Source organism: Bombina bombina, chromosome 6 (assembly GCF_027579735.1).
Source record: "Bombina bombina isolate aBomBom1 chromosome 6, aBomBom1.pri, whole genome shotgun sequence".
NCBI lineage: Eukaryota > Metazoa > Chordata > Amphibia > Anura > Bombinatoridae > Bombina > Bombina bombina.
Window position 1 is genome coordinate 804,108,210 of NC_069504.1, and position 20,682 is coordinate 804,128,891.

General features: G+C 40.7%; 1 long non-coding RNA gene across 1 annotated transcript in view; it reads left to right on the forward strand.

Annotated features, from left to right (window-relative positions):
• LOC128662272 (uncharacterized) overlaps positions 1 to 20,682 on the forward strand; it is a 31,185-nt gene continuing 10,503 nt past the window's right edge. Inside the window, exon 1 of the long non-coding RNA XR_008402737.1 lies at positions 1 to 62. This is a non-coding gene — a long non-coding RNA (uncharacterized LOC128662272). The remainder of the gene's footprint in view (positions 63 to 20,682) is intronic.

The window sequence follows — 20,682 nt, forward strand, 5'->3', positions numbered from 1 at the left end:
TAGGGGCTATAGGAAGCAATTGAAGGGATTGGCAGAGTGGTGCAGCAAAAGAAGAGTAACATGTAAGTAAGATCAGCCTGGTGGAGGCATTCATTATGTATTGTAAAGGAGGTAGGCGGCTACTAGGGAGACCGGAGAGGATAGAGTTGCAATAGTCAAGGCAGGAAATGATGATGATAATATCTTAGTTGTGACTTCTGTAAGGAAGTGGCAAATTTTGGCTGTGTTTTTAAGGTGTAAATGGCAGGAGTTTGCCAAAGACTGGATGTGAGGAGTTTGCCAAAGACTGGATGTGAGGAGTGAAAGAGAGATCTGAGTCAAGTTTGACCCCAAGACACATATATATACACACACATATATAAAATCATGCGCATACAGACGCGTAAAAAAAAAAAAATTACTTTGTTCTAATGGTATCAATTGTTGAATACTTAGGTAGGCTCAGGAGGCGTGCATGTGTCTGGAGGAACTATATGGTAGCAGCAGTTATACACTTTTGGGCACTAGATGGTATCCAATTTTAAAAGCATTCTTTTAAAACTGCTGCAATATGTAGCTTCAGATGAGTACACTCTTAAGCCTACATCGGTATGCTCTTCAACAAGATACCTAGAGAATAAAAGTACATTTGATAAAATAAGTAAGTTGGAACTTTATTGTAGCTGTATTTATCATGAAAGAAACATTTTGGGCTCCATGTAGCATGTTAATTCTCAAGATAGCCTTATGCATATCCCTGTGAGTTTTGAATTAACGTATTGTATTTGTCCCTTGCATCTTGTCCATCCCAATTAAAAAAAATTGCCATTACTCATATCAGTGAGTAATGGGTCAGTTGTTCTTGTTATTATACTTTATTTATAAAGCGCCAACATTTTCCGCAGTGCTGCCCATGGGTACAATTGATATAAGTAAATCAATGATGCATTACTTGTAAGAGACAAGACAGAATTTGACAAACAAATACAGGAAGAATAGAGGGCCCTATTCATGTGGGAACTTAAAATCTTGAAGGGTAGGAAGGTGAGAAACAGGAAGTGACGACTGTAAGGATGAGAATGATGTTAATACAGAGTTAGATGAGGGCAATTATTAGTGGAATTTGTTACTTAGTTGGGTGGTAGGCTTCCCTGAACAAAAATGTCTTTAGATAACATTTAAAAGATGGCAGATTAGGGGAAATGTGACAGCGTAAGGAAGTGCATTTCACCGGGTTTGTGCTGTATGAGAAAAGTCCTGCAGTCTAGCATAGGAAGCGATGATAATAGAAGATACAAGGAGCAAGTCATTGTTGGACCTTAGGCTGGAGTATATTTGTTGATTAGTAAGGACAGGCAGTGGGGAGCAGTATTGGTCAGAGCTTTGTAGGTCAAGCTGAGAATTTTGAATTGAATTGTGCTGTGAATGGGGAGTCAGTAAAGGGGCTAGCAGAGAGGTACAGCATATACAGAGCGATGGGAAAAGTGGATTTGCCTGACAGGCATTTTAGAATGGATTGAAGGATGGGAGAGGTGGGAGACAGGAAGTCGGGAAATTACAAGGAAGTGGATTTGTTGCTTACTGGTCTCAGTACCCATAAACAGACACATTTTGGAAGTGTTGCAAAGGTTGTTGCAGCAGAATGAAGGACAGATTGGAGTCAAGTCTAACTCTGAGGCAGCTGACTTGGGGTGATGGGGAGAATAGTGATGCCATTGACAGTGATAGAAAAGTCAGAACTTGGAGTAGAGCTAGAGAGGTGATTAGAAGGAGCTCAGTTATATATATATGTTAATCTTTAGGTAGCGAGATGCGATCTAGGAAAAAATGCCAAATAAGCAGTCACTGACATGAGAAAAGACAGAGGGATATAGATTGGGGTGGAAAGGGAGTTCTGAGTGGCATCCGCATAGAGGGGATATTTGAAGCCATAGCTTCTGATAAGTTAACCCAGTGAAGAAGTATACATGGAGAAGAGTAAAACAGTGTTTCTCAACCTTTTCGTAGAAAGTACCCCTCTAGGCATACATTTTGTTTTCTATCCACCCCAAATGTAGCAAAAATATTATTGATCTTTTACATGAGCAAAAATGGAAATAATGTGTATCACTTGATTTCACAAGCTTGTATCAGATATGTTAATGAAGTAAATATATAACAATCAGATATTGGAATTTAATATTTGGCAGTATTACAACAGAAAATAATAAACACATAAAACAGATATATAGTCCATTGATATTAATAATTATATGCAATTAAAGGGCCACTAAACCCAAAATCTTTCTTTCATGATTCAGATAGAGAATAGAAATTTAAACAACATTATAATTTACTTCCATAATTTATTTTGCTTCATTTTTTAAATATCCTTATTTGAAGAAAAAGCAATGCACATGGTGAGCCAATCACATGATGCTTCTATGTGCAGCAACCAATCAGCAGCTAGTGAGCATATCTAGATATGCTTTTCATCAAAGAATATCAAGAGAATAAAACAAATTAGATAATATAAGTAAATTAGAAAGATGTTTAAAATTGCATTCTCTTTCGAAATCATAAAAGAAAAAATGTGGCTGGAATGTCCCTTTAATGTGTTTCTTACATTAAAACAGAGGAAAATCAACTGTTTTCTTCATGATGAGGAAAGTAATATTTATGGTACCACCTTTCTATTTTTAATAACCATCTCATAAACAATGTCTGTCTTATTTTTCTGGGGCCCTTTTATGTCACTAAAAAGCCAGAATTTAAGGTTTTACCAATTTGAGGTGAATCAGAGATTGAGCAGTGGTCCAACCTAGGCAGGGAAATACTCACACTCTGCACTGTTAGGAGAGGGTAGAAATGAGAAACACAACTTTCTTTGATATATCTACAATAGATACATCAGGCCAGTCCCTGGAGTACCCCCTACCAAGCCCCAAGTACCACCAGAGGGAACACGTACCACAGGTTGAGAAACTACGGAGTAGAGGAACTAGCACAGAGCCTTGAGGTATTCCAACAGACAGAGGCATTGAAAAGGAGGAGTCACCAGTAAATAAAACAGAAAAGGACCTGTTTGAAAGATGAATGGATCCAAGAGATAGCAGTTTCACAGAGACCAAGAGACCTGAGAGTCTGTAAGAGGAGGGGGTAGTCAACTGTTTTGAAGGCAGCTGAGTGGTCATGTATAGAGTAGTGGCTGTTTTAGCAGAAAAAAAATTAGTAAAAAAAACCTAGGTGTTAGAGGGGGTACGGAATGACAATAAAATCTATAATAATATTCTAGATCAGGGGTTCTCAACCCAAGTGACCTCAAGGCCCGTTAAATTTTAGCCAGAGCTGTCCAGGGCCCGGTAATCATTGGGAGTGGATTGTAAAGGGCAGATAATTTATTTATTTATTTATATATATATATATATATATATATATATATATATATATATATATATATATATATATATATATATATATATATATATATATATATATATATATGATTGTGTATAAAATGAACCCACTAACACCAATATAAATATATATATATATATATATATTCACCCCCCTTGGCATTTTTCGTGTTTTGTTGCCTCACAACCTGGAATTATGTTTGAGGACTTGCATCATTTAATTTACAGAACATGCCCACAACTTTGAAGATGTTTTTTTTTCCTTTTATTGTGAAGCAAACAACAAATAGGACAAAATAACAGAAAAAGTCAATGTGCATAACTATTCACCCCCCTAAAGTCAATACTTTGTAGAGCCACCTTTTGCGGCAATCGCACCTCCAAGTCGCTTTGGATAAGTCTCTATGAGCTTGCCACATCTTACCACTGGGATTTTTGCCCATTCCTCCTTGCAAAACTGCTCCAGCTCCTTCAAGTTGGATGGTTTGCGCTTGTGAACAGCAATCTTTAAGTCTGACCACAGATTTTCTATTGGATTGAGGTCTAGGCTTTGACTAGGCCATTCCAACACATTTACATGTTTCCCCTTAAACCACTCAAGTGTTGCTTTAGCAGTGTGTTTGGGGTCATTGTTCTGCTGGTAGGTGAACCTCCGTCCTAGCCTCAAATCACGCACAGAGTGGTACAGGTTTTGCTCAAGAATATCCCTGTATTTAGCACCATCCATCTTTCCCTCAACTCTGACCAGTTTCCCAGTCCCGGCTGCTGAAAAACATCCCCACAGCATGATGCTGCCACCACCATGTTTTACTGTGGGGATGGTGTTCTTTGGTTGATTTGATGTGTTGGGTTTGCGCCAGACATAGCGTTTTCTTTGATGGCCGAAAAGTTCAATTTTAGTCTCATCAGACCAGAGCACCTTCCGCCATACATCTTGGGAGTCTCCCACATGCCTTTTCGCAAACTCAAAACGTGCCATTTTGTTTTTTGCTGAAAGTAATGGCTTTCTTCTGGCCGCTCTGCCATAAAGCCCAACTCTATGAAGTGTACGACTTTTTGTCGTCCTATGTACAGATACTCCAGTCTCTGCTGTGGAACTCTGCAGCTCCTCCAGGGTTACCCTAGGTCTCTGTGCTGCCTCTCTGATTAATGCCCTCCTTGCCCGGTCCGTGAGTTTTGGTGGGCGGCCGTCTCTTGGCAGGTTTGCTGTTGTGCCATGTTCTTTCCATTTGGTTATGATAGATTTGATGGTGCTCCTGGGAATCATCAAAGATTTGGATATTTTTTTATAACCTAACCCTGACTTGCACTTCTCAACAACATTGTCCCTTACTTGTTTGGAGAGTTCCTTGGTCTTCATGGCAGTGTTTGGTTAGTGGTGCCTCTTGCTTAGGTGTTGCAGCCTCTGGGGCCTTTCAAAAAAGGTGTGTATATGTAATGACGATCATGTGACACTTAGATTGCACACAGGTGGACATAATTTCACTAATTATGTGACTTCTGAAGGTAATTGGTTGCACCAGAGCTTTTTATGGGCTTCATAACAAAGGGGGTGAATACATACGCACATGCCAATTTTCTGTTTTCTATTTCTAAATAAATAGTTTTATGTATATATTTTTCTCATTTCACTTCACCAACTTAGACTATTGTGTTCTGATCCATCACATACAATTCAGATTAATAAAACATTGAACTTAATGCTGTAATGTAACAAAATAGGTAAAAAGTGAAGGGGGTGAATACTTTTGCAAGGCATTGTGTGTATATATATATATATATATATATATATGTCAGTGGGTTATTTATAACATAATGCATTGGTGTCAGTGGGTTAATTAAAATAAGACATTCATTGGTGTTAGTGGCCGCCATAATTATGTTACATTATTGGTGTCAGTGGGCTTACTAACCTGTGAGCCGATCTGGTTCTTATCAGGAAAAGCAGTTTGAGGCCAGCTCCAGCCACAGAAAAGCCATGGTGGTGTAATAACGAAAAATGAGAAGTCTCCTTAGAGAGCCAGTACAGAAGTGGATAACAGTCCCATAAGCAACTGCAAACAGCAAGCGGCACAACTCAGCATATCCCCAGAACAGCTCAGCTTGGTATCCGTGCTGCTGTCGGGTAAAGACTAGTGCTTCAACTGTCGGGAATCCTCGTCTAGAGCTGCAACAGTTCACCGCTAGCTCCACGAGCTCCGTATCTGTTTCGGGTACTGGTGTTACGTCATCGAACACTTCACCACGTGACAAGGTGCGCTCCAGTCAGCAACGGCTGAATCACTAAACAGGATGGAAGGTGAAAGGTGTCTGGCTGTGGGAATTGTAGTTAACAGTAGATCCAAAAGAAAATAGCCGGCACTCTTTCAAATAAAACTCCAGAACTATATTTTAGTCAAAAATAAAAACAGGTGATCACGCCTAACATGTTTTGGCTACATTGCCTTAATCGTAAACGTGAATTGCATAGAACAATTTAAAAATGTATACTCTAACTTAAAATCCCATTGGATATGGGAAAACATGTGACTATCTCGGTTTGGTATAAAGGTGGACTAACGTTAATAACAGAATAGGTGATAGGGGATACACTGAGAAACTATAGACAGATACTGAAAAACTACTGCCTTGGTTAAGCATAACAAGAATAACAATAAAAAATAAAAACTCATCTTGGCAAACATAGCACAACATAGCACATCATGATTCATAAGTACATGGACAAATCATAAAGAGATCAGAATGTTACCTTCATGAGAAATTAAACAGCATCCATATTAATTCATATATTGAAACATATATATGATATTTAACTAGGGAGGCATCATTAATTCACAAAGCCACTATAAATATAGTGGAAATAATGTAGTCAAATACATGATAGTGATAATTCCCCCCATTAACAAAATTGGATGTAAAGCAAGTGACTGAATGACACTGAATATCCTTGAGCTGAACATGCAGGCAATATTAGATTCTCTGACTTAATGCAGTATAGAAATATAGCATATCTATAGATAATGTGTATGATTGCTACCAGAAAGATAGACATAGGTCCATATGTCTGTCAAGTTAGATAAATTAGATTAAATTACATTGGAGGGGAGCAATTTAGGCATGAATAGGTAGGCAAATATGTACAAAGTGTCAGGGTTTTCTCCCTGTTGTGTTTGCCATATGCTGCTGGCAGCCATGTTACTCACCTCTCTTCCTGACTATGGTGCATTGTGGGGGATGCTGCTCATTTCCTGCACTTCCTTTTATGGCCAGACTGGTGTGCATCATCCATGTGAGACAGGATGCAGTCTCAGAATTGTGATGTCATCACTTATTATTTAAAGGGCCTCTGTTCAGTATGCTATGCCTTTGCGTTGTCTTAGACCTGTTTGTGAGAGTTCCTGTGTATTACCTGGCTGCCTGACGTCATTCCTGGTTCCTGATCCCTGCTTGTTCCTGACTCTGCTGTTTCCTTGTTCCTGATTCCGGCTCGTCTGACTATTCGCTTTGGCTCCTGACTCGGCTCGTCTGACTACCAGCTCTGGTTTTGACTTCTGGCTTGTTATTTGACTTGTGGACTTTTTATTATTTTTTGCTATTAATAAAGCTGTGATTATTTTTGCACTTCTCGTCTCAGTCTGATTCCTGGCACCCTGACATTACGCAAAGGCCATGAATCCTGATGGTGCTAATAATCCATCTTTACCTGCCATCATTTCCAGGATGGATGAACAGGATCACCGCTTGGATCAATTTGCACTAGCCCTGCTGACTTGCACTGCATATTTGGACCAAAGTGTCCCGCAAGTTATGGCTGCTCCTGTTTCCGCTGCTGCACCTAGTCCTACCAGGAGCATGTCCGGTTCTGCACCTCTACCTCAACGATATGGAGGCGATCCTATTCAGTGCAGAGGGTTTTTGAACCAGGTGGGCATTTTCTTTGAGATGTTACCTCAGGCGTTTCCCTCTGACAGAGCTAAGGTGGGATTTCTCATCTCGTTACTCTCTGACACAGCTTTTGCCTGGGCTAATCCCTTGTGGGAGACTAATAAACCTGTGATTTCAAATTACCCTGAATTTGTGGCCTCCTTTCGAAGGGTATTTGATGTTCCGGCTCGCTCCTCCTCTGCTGCTAAACGACTCATGTCCATTCAGAAAGGTACAAGATCTGTTGCTCAGTATGCTATTGAGTTCCGTATGCTTGCCGCAGAGGTAGGTTGGAACAATGAAGCCCTTGTTGCCGCCTTCTTTCATGGGCTCTCTGATGCGATTAAAGACGAAGTTGCTGCCAGAGGATCTCGAGGCATTGGTGTCTTTTTTTTTTTATCCAAATTGACATCAGACTCAGAGAGAGGCCCTCTTTCAAGGAGCGCTTGCGGAAGCCTCCTGTTCCGTTGTCTCCTACGTGTTTGTTCCCACCCATGCCTCCCTCTCCTCCCATGCCTCCTGGTACCAAATCACCAGATACTGCTGAGCCGATGCAGCTGGGATTCACACGTCTCTCCGCGGCGGAGAGGGCCTTTAGGAGGAGGGAGGGGCTCTGCCTCTATTGTGGGTTACAGGGCCACCTTTTGAAGTCTTGTCCTACACGTCCATTCTGCTTGCTATTGAGGCAAATGATGGCAGGCCCCTTCAGCCCGCACTCGTTACTCACGAAACTACTCCGTTGTCCATGGCTGTTGGGGCTCTCCATTTTGAAACCCTCTCCACATTTTCCGGTTGTTCTGGGTTATCCCTGGCTCCAAAAGCACAATCCCAGTCTCCACTGGCGCAGGTCCAAAATTTTGTCGTGGTCCCCGCAATGTATTTCCACTTGTCCTCGGACACCAGTTAAAGTCTTGTGCACTTCTTCGGTATCTCAATTGCCAGAGGAGTACCGAGAGTTCCTTGACGTGTTTGACAAGGTGCGTGCCGGTACGTTGCCTCCCCACCGGTCTTACCATTGTGCCATAGACCTGCAACCCGGAGCCATTCCTCCTCGGGGCCGGGTGTACCCTCTGTCTGTTGCAGAGAATCGTGCTATGGAGGAGTATGTTGCCGATGCTCTGTCGCGGGGGATCATCCGCAAATCCTGCTCTCCTGCAGGGGCTGGCTGCTTCTTTGTGAAGAAAAAGGGTGGCGAGTTAAGACCATGTATCGATTATAGGGGTCTTAATCGTCTTACCATTAAGAATGCTTACCCTATTCCGCTCATTACGGAACTCTTTGACCGCCTCAAGGGAGCTATGGTCTTTACTAAACTTGATTTGAGAGGAGCGTACAATCTCATTAGGATTAAGGAGGGCCACAAATGGAAAACAGCATTTAACACCAGGAGCAGGCATTATGAGTATCTTGGAATGCCCTTTGGCCTATGTAATGCTCCTGCTGTTTTTCAGGAATTTATTAATGATGTTCTACGAGATATGTTGCAACAGTGTGTTGTGGTGTACTTAGACGACATCCTCATACACTCACCCACACTTGAGACTACGCGAGAACGGCCTGTTTTGTAAACTCGAGAAATGTGAGTTCCCTCAGACTCAAGTAACTTTCCTAGGTTATGTTATCTCCGTTGCAGGGTTCTCCATGGATCCTGACAAGTTATCTGCAGTTCTGCAGTGGCCTCACCCAGTTGGTCTTCGGTCTATTCAACGTTTTTTGGGGTTCGCCAATTACTATAGAAAGTTTATTAAAAACTTTTCTTCCTTGGTCAAACCTATCACAGACATGACCCGTAAAGAGAATGATCCACTCCATTGGTCACCTACTGCCATTAAGGCCTTTGATAGTCTTAAAGGGACACTGAACCCAAATTTGTTTTTTCGCGATTCAGATAGAGCATGCAACTTTCTAATTTACTCCTATTAGCAAATTTTCATCATTCTCTTGGTATCTTTATTTGAAATGCAAGAATGTAAGTTTAGATGCCGGCCCATTTTTGGTGAACAACCTGGGTTGTTCTTGCTGATTGGTGGAAAAATTCATCCACCAATAGCTTAGATGCCTTTTTTTTTCAAATAAAGATAGCAAAAGAACGAAGAAAAAATGATAATAGGAGTAAATTAGAAAGTTGCTTAAAATTGCATGCTCTATCTGAATCACGAAAGAAAAAAATTTGGGTTTTGTGTCCCTTTAAGAATGCCTTTGCTGCCGCTCCAGTTCTGGCTCATCCTAACCCTATCCTGCCTTTCGTTCTTGAGGTCGATGCATCTGAGACTGGAGTAGGTGCCCTCTTGTCTCAACGTCCTACGCCTGACGGTTCTTTGCATCCGTGTGGTTTCTTCTCTAAAAAATTGTCTCCAGTGGAGTGCAATTATGAATTTGGCGACAGGGAATTACTGGCCATAATTTTGGCACTTAAGGAATGGAGGCATCTTCTCGAGGGTACTAGTGTGCCAGTACTCATTCTTACTGACCACAAGAATTTAACTTATCTATCTGAAGCAAAACGTTTGTCGCCCCGACAGGCCAGATGGGTGCTATTTTTGTCTCGGTTTAATTATGTGGTCTCCTACCTGCCTGTTAGGGCTGATGCCCTCTCTCGACAATTTTCGCCTCTGTCCAAGGAGGAGTCTGTACCTACTCCTGTTATACCTCCTGACCATATTTTGGCTACCATACATTCTAATTTGACTTCTCCCTTGGTGGAGGAGATCCTGGCTGCACAAACCAATGCACCTCCTGAGAAACCTAGTGGTAAGTGTTTTGTTCCTGAGAATCTTCGAACTACATTTTTGCACACTTACCACTATCCTAAAGCCGCAGGTCACCCAGTCAAGAACCAAATGATTTGGTCTGTCACTCGACAATTCTGGTGGCCAGGTCTTCGTTCTGATGTTGCCTCCTGCTCAGTTTGTGCACAGAATAAGACTCCTCAATGTCTTCTTGTGGGTTTTCTTCAACCATGCTGTCCTTCCTGGTTCCTGATCCATGGCTTGTTCCTGACTCTGCTGTTTCCTTGTTCCTGATTCCGGCTTGTCTGACTATTCGCTTTGGCTCCTGATTCGGCTCGTCTGACTACCAGCTCTGGTTTTGACTCCTTGGCTTGTTATTTGACTTGTGGACTTTTTATTATTTTTTGCTATTAATAAAGGTGTGATTATTTTTGCACTTCTTGTCTCAGTCTGATTCCTGGCACCCTGACACAAAGACACTGCTCAACAGCAGTTTTTAGGGGTAAGAGGGAAGGGAATTCACTCCCAAAAATTGATCAGATCAAAGGATGAATTGAACCCTTTGGGCAGGCGTTTGTCAGTGGTAAGTATCCAAAAGGCCTCTTGTTTGAATAGGAGTCTATTAATGTTCCCTCCTCTCCTAGGATATTTAACTTTTTCAATAACCATGCTGTTGAGCAGTGTCTTTGTACATATTTGTCTGCCTATTCTTGCCTAAATTGCTTCCCTCCAATGTAATTTAATCTAATTTAATTTATCTAACTTGACAGATATTCAGTGTCATCCAGTCACTTGCTTTACATCCAATTTTGTTAATGGGGGGAATTATCACTATCGTGTATTTGTCTACATATGTCCACTATATTTATAGTGGCTTTGTGAATTAACCCCTTAATGACTACAGCACTTTTCCATTTTCTGTCCGTTTGGGAACAAGGCTATTTTTACATTTTTGCGGTGTTTGTGTTTAGCTGTAAATCTTCCTCTTACTCATTTACTGTACCCACACTTATACCGTTTTTCTCTGCATTAAATGGACTTTCTAAAGATACCATTATTTTCATCATATCCTATAATTTACTATAAATAAAATGATAAAATATGAGGAAAAAATGGAAAAAAACACACTTTCTTTCTAATGACATGATGAGTCCACGGATAATCTAATTACTATTGGGAATATCACTCCTGCTCAGCAGGAGGCGACAAAGAGCACCACAGCAAAGCTGTTAAATATCACATCCCTTCCCTCCCACCCCAGTCATTCTCTTTGCCTACGTTAGAGCAAGGACGTGGTAAAGAAAGGTGTTAGAAAAAGATTCTTCAAGCAAGATTTTATTATTTTTTAAGTAGTGCAAGATTGTGCTGCTTTGTACTAGGGTGTAGCCGTAGTCCACATCAGTCTCTTCAGTAGGGCAGTGGTGCCTTTAGAGCAATGGGAACTTGTGGGACATAATTCTCACTGCGCCTCCCATGTAACTTATGCTGCCCTAACCTGAGTAAAATTACTCAGTCTTTTTTCCTTTCCACAGGGCTATGTGAGGGAGAGGACCTCTCAAACCTGGTGAGCTGCCTTGCTGTCGGGCAGATTTGGGAGGTAAGTGGGCACTTTGTTTCAAACACACAAAAATATGACAAAGGGGCCAATTTAAGTAAAGGCACTTTATATGAAGGGACACTTAAAGTGAAGCTTAAGTTTTATAGTTTGCAACATATGAATGCATTTGTTATGCTTACCCTAACTCAATCGCTAACTTTTTTTTTCAAATTTTATTTTTAATGTTGAAGATATCTATATTGATATCTCCCTACCGGTGCAATGTCTGACTCCTCCCAGAGATTAAATGCCTGTTTTCTTGTATGTTGACGTATAGAGCGGTCCCACCCGCTTTTGACGTCAGCTCAGAGCGAGTTCACAAGGCTTTGTGAAATAGCGCATGCGCCAATTGCCGATTTTAATGTATTATGCGCAAGCGTGATTCTGGTTCTTATGGGGATTCCTAAAGTAGGCGGGTGACGTGTACTGACAGCCGCCTAACGGCCAGAATTTCAGTTGGCTGATACAGAAATGTGATCAGCAGGAAAACAAAAACAAAAAAAACGGGTTGCTTTAGTGTACGCTCGAAAATGGATAAATATTGTATATAACTTTCTTTTTACATCAATTGATGACGATTAATGAAACAAAGTCCTATTTAATTTAGTTGATTTATGATATCCTGGATTGTGATAATGGTAACTTTACCTTCACTTTAAACTCTCCTATACTGGAGAGGATTGATAAGACAGCCTTTTTAGCAGGCTATAGTGGTTCCACTTCTCCCGGCCGTTAGACTTTACACATAAAATACCGACCGGGAGAATTTGGTTTGAGAACGCCCACGATGGGCGGAGCTACGTGAGGCGGCAATCTGAGTTGCGCGCCACTTTTACTTGTCTTCCGAGTGTGGAGGAATAGTTTTTTCTGGGTCCAGCTAGAAACGCTTGATTTTACTAAAAGCGATCGTTTCTAGGACCGGAAAACGGATCACTTCTTTTGCTGCTGGGTTCCGGATCATTTACCTAGAAGGAATATCAAGCTCCGGTGTAGCAGGTCAGATAGGCACCTCAGCAAAGAAGCAGAGTTGTAGAGGTGTTAATTTTATTATCATCATTCAAAGAATATTTCACTTCTGCTGCCTAAGTAAAAAAGGTTACGGTTTAAATTTAAAGAGACAGTAACGGTTTTGTTATTTTAATTTTTAATTAAAAATTCAAGGTTATAATTTGATAATTTGACCCTTTGGGAATCAGGATGGACCAAGATTTGCAAAATGTCATTTGTTCTTTGTAAAGTTTTCCTCCCAGAGGCAGGTTTCTGCTTTCAAGATTATCTGTAGACCAGACAAAAAGAGAGGCGTTCTTACACTGTGTACGGGACCTCTCCGACCTGGGAGTAATAGTTCCTGTTCCGATGCAGGAACGGGAGCTGGGCTTTTATTCCAATCTGTTCGTGGTTCCCAAAAAAGAGGGAACCTTCAGGGCAATTTTAGATCTCAAGAGTCTAACAAATTCCTCAGAGTACCATCCTTCAAGATGGAAACTATTCGTTCCATTCTCCCTTTGGTCCAAGAGGGTCAATGTATGACAACAGTGGATTTAAAGGACGCGTACCTGCATGTTCCCATTCACAGGGATCATCACAAGTTTCTAAGGTTTGCATTTCTAGACAAACACTTCCAATTCGTGGCTCTTCCTTTCGGTCTTGTCACAGCTCCCAGAATTTTCTCAAAGGTTCTGGGATCTCTGTTAGCGGTGCTCCGATTACGGGGCATTGCAGTGACGCCCTATCTGGACGACATCCTGCTCCAGGCGCCATCCTTTCAACAAGCAAGGTCCCACACGGAAATGTTGTTATCCTTCCTGCGATCTCACGGATGGAAGGTAAATTTGGACAAGAGCTCCTTAGTTCCAAATACAAGGGTAACTTTCTTGGGAACCATAATAGATTCCCTATCAATGAAGATTTTTCTGACATAAGTCCGGAAATCAAAGATTTTCGATTCTTGCCTAGCGCTTCAGTCCGCTCCTCGACCATCACTGGCTCAGTGCATGGAGGTAATCGGGCTGATGGTGGCGGCAATGGACATCATCCCGTTCGCTCGTTTCCACCTCAGACCTCTGCAGTTAAACATGCTCAGTCAATGGAACGGAGATTATGCGGATTTGTCTCCACAAATACTACTGGAGCAGTAGACAAGGAATTCTCTTCAATGGTGGTTGTCTCAGGATCATCTCTCTCAGGGAACCTGCTTTCGCAGACCCTCTTGGGTGATTGTGACAACAGACGACAGCCTTCTAGGTTGGGGGGCAGTCTGGGGCTCCCTAAAGGCTCAGGGAGTTTGGACTCAGTCAGAGTCTGTTCTGCCTATAAACATTCTGGAGCTGAGAGCAATCTTCAATGCTCTTCGGCCCAGTTTATCAGGTTCCAGTCGGACAACATAACTTCAGTGGCTTACATCAATCATCAGGGAGGAGCGCGGAGTTCCTTAGCAATGACAGAGGTAGCCAAGATAATTTGGTGGGCGGAGACCCACTCTTGCTGTCTGTCGGCGATCCACATTCCAGGGGTGGACAACTGGGAGGCGGACTTCCTGAGCAGACAGACTTTTCACTTGGGGGAGTGGGAACTCCATCCGGAAGTGTTTTCCAGCCTTATTCTCAAATGGGGTCAGCCGGAATTGGATCTCATGGCATCTCGACAGAATGCCAAGCTTCCGAGGTACGGATCGAGGTCAAGGGACCCTCAGGCGGTATTGATATATGCCCTGGCGGTACCTTGGAAATTCAGTCTTGCATACCTATTTCCTCCATTCGCTCTTCTTCCTCGAGTCATTGCTCGAATCAAGCAGGAGAGGGCTTCAGTGATTCTCATTGCACCGGCTTGGCCCCTGCAGGATTTGCTATGCAGACCTGGTGGAAAAGTCATCTCTTCCACCTTGGAGACTTCCGTTGAGGAAGGACCTTCTACTTCAAGGGCCCTTCCTTCATCCAAATCTAGTTTCTCTGAAGCTGACTGCGTGGAGATTGAACGCTTAATTTTATCCAAGCAGGGATTTTCAGATTCGTTCATTGAGACCACGATTCAGGCTCGTAAACCTGTGGCTAGAAAGATTTACCACAAGATATGGCGTAAATATCTATATTGGTGTAATTCCAAGGGCTACTCTTGGAGCAGAGTTAGGATTCCTAGAATTCTGTCTTTTTTCCAAGAAGGTTTGGAGAAAGGATTATCGGCTAGTTCCCTAAAGGGTAAAATATCTGCCTTGTCTATTTTGTTACATAAACGTCTGGCAGACGTGCAATCATTTTGTCAGGCCTTGGTCAGGATCAGGCCTGTGTTCAAACCAGTTACTCCTCCCTGGAGTCTTAATTTGGTTCTTAAAGTTCTTCAAGGGGCTCCGTTTGAGCCCATGCATTTCTTAGATATTAAGTTGTTATCTTGGAAAGTTTTGTTTCTTGTGGCTATTTTTTCTGCTCGTAGAGTGTCAGAGCTCTCGGCATTACAGTATGAGTCACCTTACCTTATTTTTCATTCGGATAAGGTAGTTTTACGTACAAAGTTAGGGTTTCTCCCTAAAGTAGTTTCTGACCGGAACATTAATCAGGAGATTGTGGTTCCTTTTTTGTGTCCTTATTCTTCTTCACAGAAGGAACGACTTCTGCACAATTTAGACGTGGTACGTGCTCTAAAATTTTATTTACAGGCGACTAAGGATTTTCGTCAGTCCTCTGCCTTGTTTGTGGTTTTCTCCGGAAAACGTAAGGGACAGAAAGCTACGGCTACTTCTCTTTCTTTTTGGCTGAAGAGTATCATACGTTTTGCATATGAAACTGCTGGACAGCAGCCTCCAGAGAGGGTTACGGCTGTTTCTTTCTCATGGGCATTCAGAAATGAAGCTTCTGTAGAACAGATTTGCAAGGCTGCAACTTGGTCCTCTTCACACTTTTTCAAAATTCTAAAAATTTGACACTTTTGCCTCGGCTGTGGCCGCTTTTGGGAGAAAGGTTCTTTAAGCAGTGGTGCCTTCCGTTTAGGTTCCCTGTCTTATCCCTCCCTTATCTGTGTACTCTAGCTTGGGTATTGGTTCCCAATAGTAATTAGATGATCCGTGGATTCATTGTGTCATTAGAAAGAAAACAAAATTTATGCTTACCTGATAAATGTATTTTTCTTGATACGATGAGTCCACGGCCCGCCCTGTTCTTTAGACAGGTTGTGGTTATGTTATAAACTTCAGACACCTCTGCACCTTGTTACTTCCTTTCTCTCCTTTACTTTGGTGGAATGACTGGGGTGGGAGGGAAGGGAGGTGATATTTAACAGCTTTGCTGTGGTGCTCTTTGCCGCCTCCTGCTGGGCAGGAGTGATATTCCCAATAGTAATTAGATGATCCGTGGACTCATTGTGTCAAGAAATAAATAAATTTATCAGGTAAGCATAAATTTAGTTTTTTCTAACTTTGACCCCCAAAATCTGTTACACATCTACAACCACCAAAAAACACACATGCTAAATAGTTTCTTAACTTTGTCCTGAATTTAGAAATACCCAATGTTATAGGGGATGAGAAAAGGGAAGGTAAGATATGGGTATATATTTTTTATTCTTTATAGGGACATGCAGTGAGTTTTAGGAGAAGGGCAGATAGAACAGAAAAGACAGTTTCTAACTTCAGTTGTTAACTCCGCTTGTGACTTGTAATCGGGGCCACTGGTGTTTATAGTTGTGGAGGTTAACTACTAATGAATTAAAGGGACAGTAAAGTCAAAATTAAAATTTCATGCTATTTACATCTATTATCAAAAAATGCTTTGTTCCTTTCATATCCTTTGTTGAAGAGTAAATCTAGGTAGGCTCATAAGAGCTCAGGAGTGTGCATGTGTCTTTAGTACTCTTTAAATACATATATACACATATAAATATGTACACACACACACATCCATCTTTTTAAATATGTATATGTATTTATCTCGATGTTAAAGCCATTTGCCTACCTTTTTTTTTTCTAACACCTTTTGAGCCCTTATAACTTTTGTGTGCAATATTTTTTTGAATAATTTTTATTAGTGTGACTGTACTCTGTAATGTATTTTGGATGTGTTGTGACACATTTTTGTTTTGCTTAAAGGGACATAATACTCAAGTCATATGCTAAATCACTTTAAACTGATGCAGTATAACTGTAAAAAGCGGACAGGAAAATATCACCTGAGCATCTCTATGTAAAAAAGGAAGATATTTTACCTCACAATTTCCTCAGCTCAGCAGAGTAAGTTCTGTGTAAAAAAAATATACTTCAGCTGTTGCTCTGCTGCAGGTAAAAAAATATATGAAGAAATGAACAGCAGCCAATCGGCATCAGCAGTGCTGAGGTCATGAACTCTTTTACTGTGATCTCATGAGATTTGACTTAACTCTCATGAGATTTCATAGTAAACTTCCTTAACCTGAATAGGGAAATAAGATGAGTGTGCACGTAAACTCACTCCCTTCGCTGTCCCGGGACAGACATACTGATTTGCTGCTTGGAAGTCCTTTACAATGGGATGTGGCTACTGAAGAATTTTTTGAGGTAAAATATCTTTCTTTTTTATATAGAGATGTTCAGGTGATATTTTCTCGGCTTTTTACAGCTATGCTGCATCACTTTCAAGTGTTTCAACATTTGGGTATCATGGCCCTTTAACAAGTTAACCAGAGCTCTGAGGGCGTGGCAATCATTCTAGCGTAAATCACGATTGCATTTACTTTCAACTTGTAATATAAGCGGTAAACCCGATTAACGCAAACACCCGCGATAAACCCCTTATCACTCACGTTGCACGTAACTGTTAGCGCCCAATCCTAATCTGGCCCATAGTCTTTCTCAGACACACCTTGTGAAGTTATATGTTCTGCTTTATTTTGTATTTCCTGTACATAATAGTGAAAAGAGAAAGCTACAAATCACACACAAAAAAAGTCATCACTGACATACCGAGGAAGATTGTTTAGGGAATACTCGATTAAACCATTCATTGAAGCTGCTCCTTGGTCCAACCACTCCAATCAGTGCCCCAAGAATGCTTCACTTTTTATATTAATTTAGAAAGCAGTAATAGTGGATACTACAAACTAAGATCAAGTTAGTTTAATGACCCCAGTTCTTTCGCTTGTTCCTTTATAAAGTGTTGTGTGAAATGTTTTACAAGTTCATCCCTCTTAAATGAAATTTTACCAAAGTGCAGCAGACACCTGCAGTGATATGAGACCCAGATATGACCTAATAGATGAGGAATGGCTTTGTTTTGCCAAAGGGAAGAGTTTGTGAGAACACCCTTCCAGAGATAGATATTTCTGTCATGTGTTCTATTATGTCTTTCCTGATCCATTATTTAGCTTCTGCTTTAGTTGGGCAGAATATAAAGCCTTTGAATTTCAAGATATTTATGCTCCTCAGATCTGCCATAACATCCTTAAAATTGGAAGGGGCTCTTTTCTTAGATGACAGAGAAGACACTTCATTGCAATAGTATCTAGTCCTGAAAGGGTCAGGTAAACTCTGACGGTGAATAGGGCAACTGTTCTACACTGCAGGTCCTGAGAGACAAAATTATTCCCTGTTAGATTTATGATTCAGAGTACATACTATAAAAAAAACTTTCCAAATTGTTTATTTTCTCAGATTTATGACAATGTCATGAATATTAAGCCAAACAAAAGGGTTTGTTTGCTCTAATCCATTCTTGTGTGCATTTAGTTTTAGTGACTTTTTTCCCTCTGTTATGCAGTAGGGAGTAGTAGTTGTGTGTGGTTTTTTTTTATCTATCCTTGTCTGCATTTGAACACTGCTTCTTGGCTTGCTGAGGTGTTGCTTAGTATCTGACTGCTGCACTTGTTGAGCTATAGCTAAAAATGTGCACACTCAGCTACTTGTATTGTAAAGGGCTGGATCAGGCTTGTTCCTCCCCCCCCCAGTTGCTACTTGATCTGTTTCTATTTTTCAAACGCTGTACAGTTAATTTTCCTAGGTCTGCAGCAAGCAGTTTCATATTTTCAGTTTTTGCTCGTTTGGGTTTGTTTTCCGTGTTCTCATAGCAGATATATAAGGGCTATATTATAAGTAGAGCACAAAATATTGCTACAGCGAAAGTGATATTTGCGCTCAACTTAGTAATACCAGCACACGCAATGGAAGCTTTGGGCTCACAAGAGCACGCTTCCATGGGCTCCAATGGGAGCTTCGTTCTCATGCCGTGAGACACAGCGAAGGGTGTAAGTCGCACAGCGATGGGCAGCAAATAGAAATATATATGAATATATACATATATATGTAAGTGTATATACACATATTAACACATACATATATATGTATATAAGCATATACATAGAAATCCAGAAAGTGGCAGAGCGCAAAAAAGCGCAAGAGGACTCCTTGTAAGATAAAAAATCTTCCAGCTTTATTCAAAACGATACACGGAGTAAAAACATGACAGCTACCAGGGCTGTGTGTAGCACAATTGATAAAAACAAACACAATGTCTGCCGATCAGGACCTCAAATACTTTTTTTCCTTAAATATTTTTAATAAGAACTAAATATTGTAATTTAACAAGTGCTTATGCAAAAAAAAATCCCCATACCTATATGCACTACAATATGGAGCAGAAAGTAATGAAGGGCAGAAAAGGGGGTAAAATCACTTGTTACTGGCAGCTAAAGAGGTAAAATCATTCATTTGTATTTGTATATTTCCTTTCAATAAGAGATACATGATCCTATAAGTAGGCACCTACTGTATACTAAATAAAGATAAAACTATCTTCATTTTAACTGAAACCAGGGCAGGTTTAGAGAAATCAATTTTAAAAGGGAGAGTAAAGTCAAAATTAAACTTTAAAGGGACATGAAACCCAAAACATTTCTTTCAGGATTTAGGTAGAACATACAATTTTAAACAACTTTCCAGTTTACTTCTATTATCAAATTTGCTTAATTCTCTTGGTATCATTTGTTGAAGGAGCAGCAATGCACTACTGGTTTCTAACTGAACATATGGGTGAGCCAATGACAATCGAGGTTCTCTGTCACACACACAGCCCCCTCCCCAGTTCCTTATATACAGATGTATATTATAGAGGTTCCCTTTGTCACACACACAGCCCACTCACCAATACTTATATACCAATATATATTATAGAGGTTCCCTCTGTCACAAACACACAACCTTCCCCAGTACTTATATACAGATGTATATAGAGGTTCCATTTGTCACACACACAGCCCCCTCTCCAGTAGGGAATCAAAGAAAGTATAACAGATAATAAAAATACATTTAATTTGGGAGATCGTAATTAGATTATAGTAGATTATACCAACCAGCTACCACCAGCCAAGCCAATATATAACAAGTGAAGCAATACTAAGCAAATTAAGCAAGCAGACTGCAGTGCAGTACTTTACTAATTACTTACATTGACTAATCTATTAATTTGAACTTCAAGCAAATGTCTCACTTGACTCATACTACCCAGTTACATGGTAATAATTATAAGAGCTTAAGTCAACCTTTACCTGTTTGGCTGCTATGCATAAGTAAATGCTTGGTCATTGCACCCAAGAGCAATAGAAATGGAGGAAGGTGGTATTAAGCAGGCCATCACCTGTTTAGCAGTGATCACACTAAAAAAAAAGGATTCCATCTGCTTTGTTCAAACCATGCTCTTTTGAAAATGCCCTGACCTGTCTAGAGCAATATCTTTCAACATGATCCACACAAGAGCTTCCTCAATATAAATATAAAAAACTTTTCAGTGTTTCTTGAGCATTGCCAATGGCTTCTTGCTAGCTTCAGTACAGTATGGTCTCATGTACCAGCCACCAGCCAAGCCAATATATTAACAAGTGATTTGCTATTGCTTCACTTCACTTGTTTAAACAGAGCATATGGAATGCTTTTTTAGTGTGCAAAGCAGCCAAACAGGTAAGTCCCAGCTTCTTGTAATTTACATTTAATGGTCTTTCCCCACTACACTATAATTTCTTGATGCAGCACCATTATGTTAATAGCCTGACAAGCCAAATACATACAGTTTTCAATGTAAAATGCAGAGAGCATGTATAAAGAGCATGC